This window comes from Megascapheus bottae, chromosome X (genome assembly GCF_031878675.1).
Source record: "Megascapheus bottae isolate mThoBot1 chromosome X, mThoBot2.hap1, whole genome shotgun sequence".
Lineage (NCBI taxonomy): Eukaryota > Metazoa > Chordata > Mammalia > Rodentia > Geomyidae > Megascapheus > Megascapheus bottae.
This window is the reverse complement of record NC_143547.1, coordinates 36217304-36226733: the sequence shown is the minus strand read 5'-3', so window position 1 is coordinate 36226733 and position 9430 is coordinate 36217304.

Sequence of the window (9430 nt, the reverse complement as noted above, 5' to 3'; positions counted from 1 at the left end):
TGGCTTTATTCCTCATGGCTGGTGCTCAACCATTTTGGGTTTTTGATGGTTAAATGGAGATAAAAGTATCATGGAGGCCCGGGAGTGTGGTGTAGTGGTAGAGTGCTTGCCTAGCATGCATGAAGACATGGGCTTGATTCCTCAGTACCATATACATAGAAAAAGCTGGAGGTGTCCCTGTGGCTCAAGCGGTAGAGCAGTAGCCTTTAGCTGAAGAGCTCAAGGACAGAGCCCAGGCCCAGCGTTTAAGCCCCAGGACTGATCAAAAAAAAAGTATCATGGATTTTTCTGCGTAGCCTCGCTTTGAAAATAGCAAAACCTCAGATCTCAGCCTCCTCCTGAGTAGCTAGAATTACAGGCACAAGCTACTGGTACCAAACTTCCTTTTTTCGTCGGTTGTAAGACTTGAACTCTGCGCCTGGGCATTGTCCTGGAGCTCTCCAGCTCAGGGCTACCACCCTACCCTTTGAGCCACAGCATCACTTTCAATTTTCTGGTGGTTAATTGGAGATAAGAGTCTCAGGGACTTTAGTATCCTCAGATCTCAGCTTCCTGAGTAGCTAGGATTGCTGGTGTGAGTCACTGCGCCGGGCCAACTTCCTTTTCTTTTTTCTTTCTTTCTTTATTTTTTTTGTGGGTCTTGGGGCTTGAACTTGGCCTGGGTGCTGTCCCTGAGCTTTTCAGCTCAAGGCTACAGCCATACCCTTGAGCCAAGCCCCGATTCCCTTTTTCTAGAGGTTAATTGGAGATGAGAGTCTCCGGTCCTTTTGTGCCTGGGCTGGCTTTGAACCTTGATCCTCAGATATCAGCCTCCTGAGTAGCTAGGATTACAGGCGTGAGCCACCGGACCGGCTCCAACTTCCTTTTGATATTCACTTTGGAGAGAGAAAGATTGGCATAAAGGCGGAAGTTAAAATGTCCTCTTTAATCTTTTCCCACAAGCAATTAATAATATTTTCTAAGAGCTTGGTTTGTCTTTCTAGGAAAGAAACCTCTTCTAAGAAACCACAAAGCGTAAGCACTTGGTTTGTCATGAACCACAGCATCTGATAAAAGCAGGAACAGAAGAGGCTTTTAAAACCAATTGAGCCCACACACAAATCTAATTCTAACGAAGAATCAATAGTCTGGCAGATCATTTTTCCTGTGACTCCTTGGAGAAACCAACATTCAGTCAGTGTGGATAGTAAATAAAATGTTCTTTCTGAAATAAATCCAGTTGATTTAAAGGGGGAGATTAAGTAAATAGCAATGGATGTGGCATGTAGTCTGGACAAAGGTTCTATGGTGATTCTTAAGATAGTGTTTGGAAAACTGATGGAATAAAATCATTATTAAAAGGAACACAACCAAATATATACATAGATTCAAGGGGCTAAGAAACATTTGAAAAAATGTTCCAATGGACAGGTGTGCCCAGCCTAGAGAAGAAAGGACAGAAACTGGGCACTGGTGGCTCATGCCTGTAATCCTAGCTACTCAAGAGTCTAAGATCTGAAGACTGAAGTTCAAAGTCAGCCCAGGCAAGAAAGTCCCTGAGACTCTTATCTCCAATTAGCCACCAAAAAGCCAGGATGTAGAGCTGTGGCTCAAGTAATAGAGTAATAGTCTTGAGCAAAAAAACTCAAGGACAATGCCTAAACTCTGAATTTAAACCTAGGCATTGTCCTTGAGCTTTTTTGCTCAAGACTATTTCTCTATTACTCTATTACTTGAGCCACAGCTCTACATCCTGGCTTTTTGGTGGCTCTGAGCTCAAGCCTCAGTACTGGCACACACACACACACACACACACACACAAGACCGGGGGGGGGGGGGCAATACTGCTTGTTGATTTTAGCTTGTCCTGACTCATTTCTCCTCTTTGCTAACCATACTCTGATTGCCTTTGAGGAAATATCTTGGCACACTGTAGCTGCCCTGATCAGTTTCACCTTTTGCCAGAGTGTCTGGGGATCCATTCCATATCAGGTCTCACTCTTTCCTTATATGACTCAGGACTAAGTTCTGGTTGGTTGATGCCAGTAACTTCATGTGTGGTCTGCAAATTCTAAAAGATGCCCAAGATAAAGTCTTTTCAGTGTATTTATTTACCTTTTACATTTTCATTCATAAATACAAGAAGGAGGCTTTTTCTGGAGGTTTCCTGAAACAAGATACCATCACTCTGACAGATAAAAGAAACTGAGTATGTGTATTCTGGTATTTTCTAGAATTTTCTATTTTTATTGCACTGGTATTAGGGCTTAAACTCAGGGTCTTATACTCTTAGTTCTTTCTATTCAAGGCTGGTGCTCTATTGCTTGAGTCACATATCCACTTTTGGCTTTTGCTGGTTAACTGGAAATATGTGGCAGATTTGCCTTTAAAAGTGCTGCCAGGTGTGGTGGCTCATGTCTATATTCCTAGCTAATCAGGAGTCTGAGATCTGAGGATCATGGTTCAAAGCCAGCCCAGGCACGAAAGTCCGTGAGACACTTAACTTCAGTTAACTACCAGAACACCAGAAGTGGCTCTGTGCCTCTTGGGTAGGATGGTATCCTTGAGCTGAAGAGCTCAGAGACAGTGCCTAGTCCCAGAGTTCAAGTCCCACAACTGCCAAAAAAAACAGTATATGTCCTGAGACCAAGAAAGTTTAAAACTTTAAGTATAGAAATCTTATTCCTGTCAGGGACTGGTGGCTCATGCCTGTTAGCCTAGCTATTCAGTAGGCTGAGATCTGAGGATCTTGGTTCAAAGGCCAATCCAGGGTGAAAGTCTGTGAGACACTTATCTCCAGTTAACCCCTAGAAAACTGGAAGTAGCACTGTCCCTTAAGTGTTAGAGCCCTACTTCGAGCTGAAGAGCTCAGAGACAGCAGCACCCAGGCCCAGAGTTCAAACCTCAAGACTCATCCCCCCCCCAAAAAAAAAGAAAGAAAAAAAGGAAGAAAGAAAAGAGAGCAAATGATAGGGGCTGGGAATGTGGTTTGGTGGTAGAGAGCTTTCCTAGCATGCATGAAGCCCTGGCTTGGATTCCTCAGTAGCACATACACAGAAAAAGTCAGAAGAGATGCTGTGTGTGGCCAAAGTGCTAGCCTTGAGCACAAAGAGGCTCAGGGATAGTGCCCAGGCCCTGAGTTCAAGCCACAGGACTGTTTTTTTTTTGCCAGTCTTGGGCTTGAGCTCAGGGCCTGAGCATTGTCCTTGGACTTTCTCAAGGCTAGAGCTCTAGCTCTTGAGCCTCAGCACCACTTCCGGCTTTTTTCTATGTATGTGGTACCAAGGAATTGAACCTGGGTCTTCGTGTATGCTAGGCAAGCATTTTAACCACTAGGCTAAACTCCTGGCCCCCAGGACTGTTTTTTTTGTTTTTTGTTTTTTTTTTTGCCAGTCCTGGGCTTGAGCTTAGGGCCTGAGCACTGTCCTTGGACTTTCTCAAGGCTAGAGCTCTACCCACTTGAGCCTCAGCACCACTTCCGGCTTTTATTCTATATGTGGTACCGAGGAATCGAACCCGGGTCTTCATGCATGCTAGGCAAGCACTTTAACCACTAGGCCAAACTCCCGGCCCCAGGACTGGTTTTTTAAAAAAAAGAAGGGCCTGGAGTTTGGCCTAGTGGTAGAGTGCTTGGCTTGCATGTGCATGGCTTGCATGCATGAAGACCCACATTCAATTCCTCATTACCACATACATAGAAAAACCTGGAAATGGTGCTGTGGCTCAAGTGGTAGAGCTCTAGCCTTGAGAAAACCCAAGGATAGTACTCAGGCACTGACTTCAAGCCCCGGGACTGGCAAAAAAAAGGGGAAAAAGAAATGATGGAGGGCAAATAATATTGAAATACATCGAATGTATATATGAAGACATAAGAAACTCGTTGAAAGCTGTTATGGGGCAAAGGACAGAAAAAGCAATAGAAGGAATCTGAGATATAATATATGCATGCATGAAATAACATACTAAAAGTCCTTTGTACAATTAATATACACTAAACAATGACAGAAAGGCAGTCTCTGTTGGGGGGCAGTATTGCCAGCAGAAGCAAGTAGCATAAACCAAGGGAATGAATGAGGGTGAATATAGTGGAAATAGTTTATGTTTGCCTATGGAAATAGACAGTAGAACTTACTGAAATTGCCTTAAGAAGGGGGAGGAGGAATAAAGAAAAGCATGGATGGGGGAGTACATTTGATGGGATACATCATACACAAGTATTGAAACCTCACTATGAAATCGCTGAGGTTTGAACTCAAGACTTCATGCTTAGCCGGGCATGGTGGCGCATGCCTATAATCCTAGCTACTCAGGAGGCTGAGATCTGAGGATCAAGGTTCAAAGCCAGCCCTGGCCACTAAAGTCTGCAAGACTCTTATCTCTAAGTAATCACTGGAAACTAAGTGGTGCTGTGTCTCAATGGTTACTGCGCTAGCCTTGAGCTGAAGAGTTCAGAGACAGAGCCCAGGCCCAGAGTTCAAGTCTCATGACCCACCAAAAAAAAATCTTCATGCTTGCTATGCAGGCACTCTACCACTAAACCATGCCTCTAACCCAAAATGTTGCTTTAATGTCAGGCTGAGTGCTCATGGCTCATGTCCTAGCTACACAGGAGGATGACATCTGAGGATCATGATTCGGTGCCAGCCAAGGCACAAAGTCCATGAGATTCTTAACCTCAATTAACCAAGGGGAAAAAAAAAGCTGGAAGGCCGGGTGCCAGTGGCTCACTTCTGTAATCCTAGCTATTCAGGAGACAGATCTGAAGGGCATGGTTTAAAGCCAGCAGTGGCAAGAAAGCCAGTGAGACTCTTTAATTAACAACCAAAACAAAAAGCTGGAATTGGAACTCTGGATCAAGGGGTAGAGCACTAACCTGAAGCAAAAAACAACTGGGACGGGACCCAGGCCCTGAGTTCAAGCCCAAGACCAGTACAAAAAATAAGCTCGGTGCCAGTGGCTCATGCCTACTCACGATGCTGAGATCTGAGGATCATAGTGCTGGGAATTTGACCTAGTGGTAGAGTGTGCTTGCTATGCACAAAGACCCAGGTTTGATTCCTTGGCACCACATACATAGAAAAAGCCAGAAGTGGTGTTGTGGCTCAAGTGACAGACCACTGGCCTTGAGAAAGCCCAAGGACAGTGCTCAGGCCCTGAGTTCAAACCCCAGGACTGGGGCTGAAAAAAAAAAAGCTAAGAGAGGCTCTGAACTCCAGCCACTCAAGCCCCAGTACCAGCAAACAAACAAAGAAATAGAAACATATGAAGACGTGAGTGTTCTTTTTTTTTCTTAATTTCTTCCTCTGTGAAAGTGATCCATGTAAATCAAGATAGGCTCTTACAACAACAACAGAAAGTCACTGTACTGCTTTTACAGAAAGGCAGTGTGAAAAGGACTAGGTGCTTGATATAATAAATTAACCAACCCCGAGTAGCCCTACCTTTTGACTTATTTCTTTATTTTATTTCTTTACTGCCATTACTGGGGCTTGAACTCCGAGACTTGTGCCCTGCTTGACTTACGTGTGTGTGTGTGTGTGTGTGTGTGTGTGTGTGTGTGTGTGTGTGTGTGTGTGATGGGGCTTGAACTCGGCCTGGCCACTGTCCCTGAGCTCTTCGGCTCAAGGCTACCACCCTACTCTTGAGTCAAGCCCCCTTTCCCGTTTTCTAGAAGTTAATTGGAGATAAGAGTCTCAGGTCCTTTTGTGCCCAGGCTGGCTTTGAACCACTATCATCATATCTCAGCCTCCCGAGTAGCTAGCATTACAGGCATGAGCCACCGCACTGGCTGAATTTTTTTTCTCAAGGTTAGTGCTCTATTTGTTGACTCACAGATCCTCTTCTAGCTCTTTCTGGATAATTGGAGCTAAGTGTTTCATGAACTTCTCTGCTTGGGTTGGCTTCAAAAATCTTTTTCTTTTAGCTTGGTGTGGTGGGTCATACCTGTAATCCTAGCTACTCATGAGGCAGAGATCTGAGGCTCACGGTTCAAAGCCAGCCCTGGCATGAAACAGTTTGTGAGACAGGGCCAGGAGTTCGGTCTAGTGATAGAGTGCTTGCTTAACATGCACAAAGACTTGGGTTCAATTCCTTGATACCATATACATAGAAAAAGCTGGAAGTGGTGCTGTGGCTCAAGTGGTAGAGCTCTAGCCTTGAGAAAAGCCTAAGGACAGTGCTCAGGCCCTGAGCTCAAACCCCAGAATTTGAAAAAAATAAGTTTGTGAGACTCTTATCTCCAATTAATCACCAAAAAAACAGAAGTGGCACTGTGGCACAAGGGGTACGGAGATAGCCTTGAGCAGAAGAGCTCAGCAACAGTGCCCAGGCCCAGAGCTCAAGTACCACAACCAACAAAAATTAATCTTTTTTAGTGGGGGGGCACTCCTGGGACTTGAACTCAGGGCTTGGGCACTGTCCTTGAGCTTCTTCTGTTCAAGCCTAGCATTCTACCATTAGAGCCACAGCGACAGTTCAAACTTTTTCTGTGTATGTGTTACAGAGGAATCAAACCCAGGGCTACATGCATGCTAGGCAAGCACTTTACCACTGAGCCACATTCCCAGCCTGGTTGGCTTCAAATCTTGATCCTCAGATCTCAACCTCCTGAATAGCTGGGATTGCAGTGAACAATACAACATATGGTTTTAGTATGTTCTCAGTAAGGAAACTGAGTCACTGCCATGCCAGCACCTGCCCATGTGTTGGGGGCTGGGGGCTTCCCAGCCATCCTGGGGCCTCTGGCTAGAGGAGGGAATTCTCCACCCAGTGCTGGAAAGCCTAACAGTGAAAAAAGGGCATTCAATAAATGCAGATATCTAGCTCAAAGTGAGCTTGGGGGGCTCTGCTTGGGAGAATACAAAGCCTTACAAATGTAGATTTTGGGGTCTGCCTCTGGTCCTCATGGTGGGGAAAGTAAAGTCCCCTCCCCCAGGTGATGGGTGGTGCCTGCATGCCTGGAGCCAGGGTGGGCACTTGGCTGGTAGGTTTCTAGGCCTGTCAGTCAAGTACCTGGGACAGGGAGCTTCCTGTGACCCTGCCCTCTGCCCTGACTCTATGTAAATCTGAACCAATTTGGGTGCCAGGGCAGCATTGCCACAGGTCTTCATGTTAAGGTCCTGTGTCCTTTCTCCTGGCTGTTCTCTCATTAGCATGGCGTCCCAATTCAGCTCTCCATCAGAGCGGAATTGGATTGTTGGTATTGTATCTGTTGTTTCTGTCATCTCTGGCCTGTTTCCTGACTATTGAGTGTGTTTTCTGTCTGCTGGTCTTTGAGATGTGAGTCCGCCACACAGTCATTGGCCTTTTAAAATAAAGACTCCAAGATGTGTATTGGCAAAGTGTGGCTTCTATATGTTCTGTAAATTCTTGCCTTACAACACTTCCAAGTCAGATTTCTGGAAACACAAAACAGGTTTATAGATCCTGGATTATAAAATGTGAGGTTCTTTATCTTTATTACTATAACTAGGGATCGAAATCAGGGCCTTGCTCATGCTAGGCACGTGCTATCCCACTCAGCTACATTCTCAACCTCAAAACATAAGAGCCTTGAATCAGCAAAAAGCAGGTCACCCATTCAGAAAATTGGCAAATATTTGCTGAGTATCTAACTCGTTTAGGATAAGGGCAAAGCACCACATGAAACAGATGCAGTTCTTGTATTTGTGGAACTGGCAGTCTAGATAGAGACATAACCATTAAATAATCGATTGTACAAATATTTAGCTGCAGTAAACATTAAGAAGAAAAAGTAGCTGGGTGCTGATGACTCACACCTGGAGTTCTAGAGACTCAAATGGCTAACATCTGAGGATATCAGTTCAAAGTCAGCTTAGGCAGGCAAATCTTTGTTATTTCCACTTGATCAGCAAAAAACTGCAAGTGGAGGGGCTGGGAGTTTGGTGTAGTGGTAGAGTGCTTGCCTAACATGCACAAAGACGGGGATTCGATTCCTCGGTACCACAGGCATAGGAAAAGCAGGATGTGGTGCCATGGTTCAATGGTAGAGCTTTAGCCTTGAGAAAGCTCAAAGACAATGCTCAGACACTGAGTTCAAGCCCCAGGACTGGTTTTAAAAAAGCTCCAGGGGCCAGAATTTGGCCTAGTGGTAGAACGCTTGCCGAGCATGCGTGAAGACTCGGGTTCGATTCCTTGGCACTACATACATAGAAAAAAAAGCCAAAGTGGTGCTGTGGCTCAAGTGGTAGAGCTCTAGCTTTGAGTAAGTCCAAGGACAGTGCTCAGGCCCTGAGCTCAACCCCAGGACTGGCAAAAAGAAAAAAAAAAGCTCCAGAGAAGGTATTGTAGGATAGGAAAACCTGATTGTTGGAACAAAAAGAGAAAAATGCGGCCTAATACAGCCAGAGTGGTGGCAGGGAGTAGCTTTGTAGCCCAGTTCTTCCTTTTTGTGTGTGTGCTGGTACTGGGCTTTAACTCAGGGCCTAGGTACTGTCTTTGAGCTTTTCTGCTCTAGGCTAGCACTTTACCACTTTAGGTGATTAAGTGGAGATACGAGTTTTATGGACTTTCCTGCCCAGGCTGTCTTTGAACAGAAATCTTTAGATCTTAGCCTTCTGAGCAGCTACTGTAACAGGTGTGAGCCATTGGTGCATGGCTTAATCCTTCCTTTTTGAAAACTGTTACAAATGTGGTAAAATAAAATCATTTCTGTTTTATTTTCCCAGCCCTGGGGATCAAACTCAGCGCTTTGTGTATACTACCCAACAGTTCTACCACTGAGTTATACTTCCAGACCCCTTTTCTGTATTTTAATCTCTAAATGACTTAGAATATCTAATACAAGGCTAATGCTATGCAAACAGGTGTTTAAGTTTATAATGCTCAATATACATGCAATGATTCTAGGTTGAACTATATAGTACACACGAGTAACAACTGATGTGTACAGTAACAACTGGACTTACTTTCTTTCTTTCTTTCTTTCTTTCTTTCTTTCTTTCTTTCTTTCTTTCTTTCTTTGTCTTTTGTGTAGGAACTAGGGCTTGAACTCAGGGCCTGGGCACTGAGTTCACGTTTTTATTTTTATTTTTCTCCAGACTAGTGCTCTACTACTTGAGCCACAACTCTCCTTCTGGCTTTTTTTCCTGGTTAATTGGAGACAAGAGTCTCACAAAGTTTCCTGCCTGGGCTGGCTTCATACCACAATCATCAGATCTCAATCTCCTGAGTGGCTAGGGTTATAGGCATTAGCTACCAGAGCCCAGTTTCGTTTTGGTTTTCTCTTTTTGTTTGTGTGTTTGGGGTTTTTTTTTTTTTGGCTGACTCTGGGTCTTGCTATGTATTTCACACGGGTTTTGACCTCTAGATCCTTCTGAATAGCTTCATGAGTGGTATTACAGGTGTATATCATCACACCTGACTGAATTGTATTTTTGGTTTTGGGGTTTTTGTTGTTGTTGATTGTGGGGCTTAAACTCTGGGCTTGGGC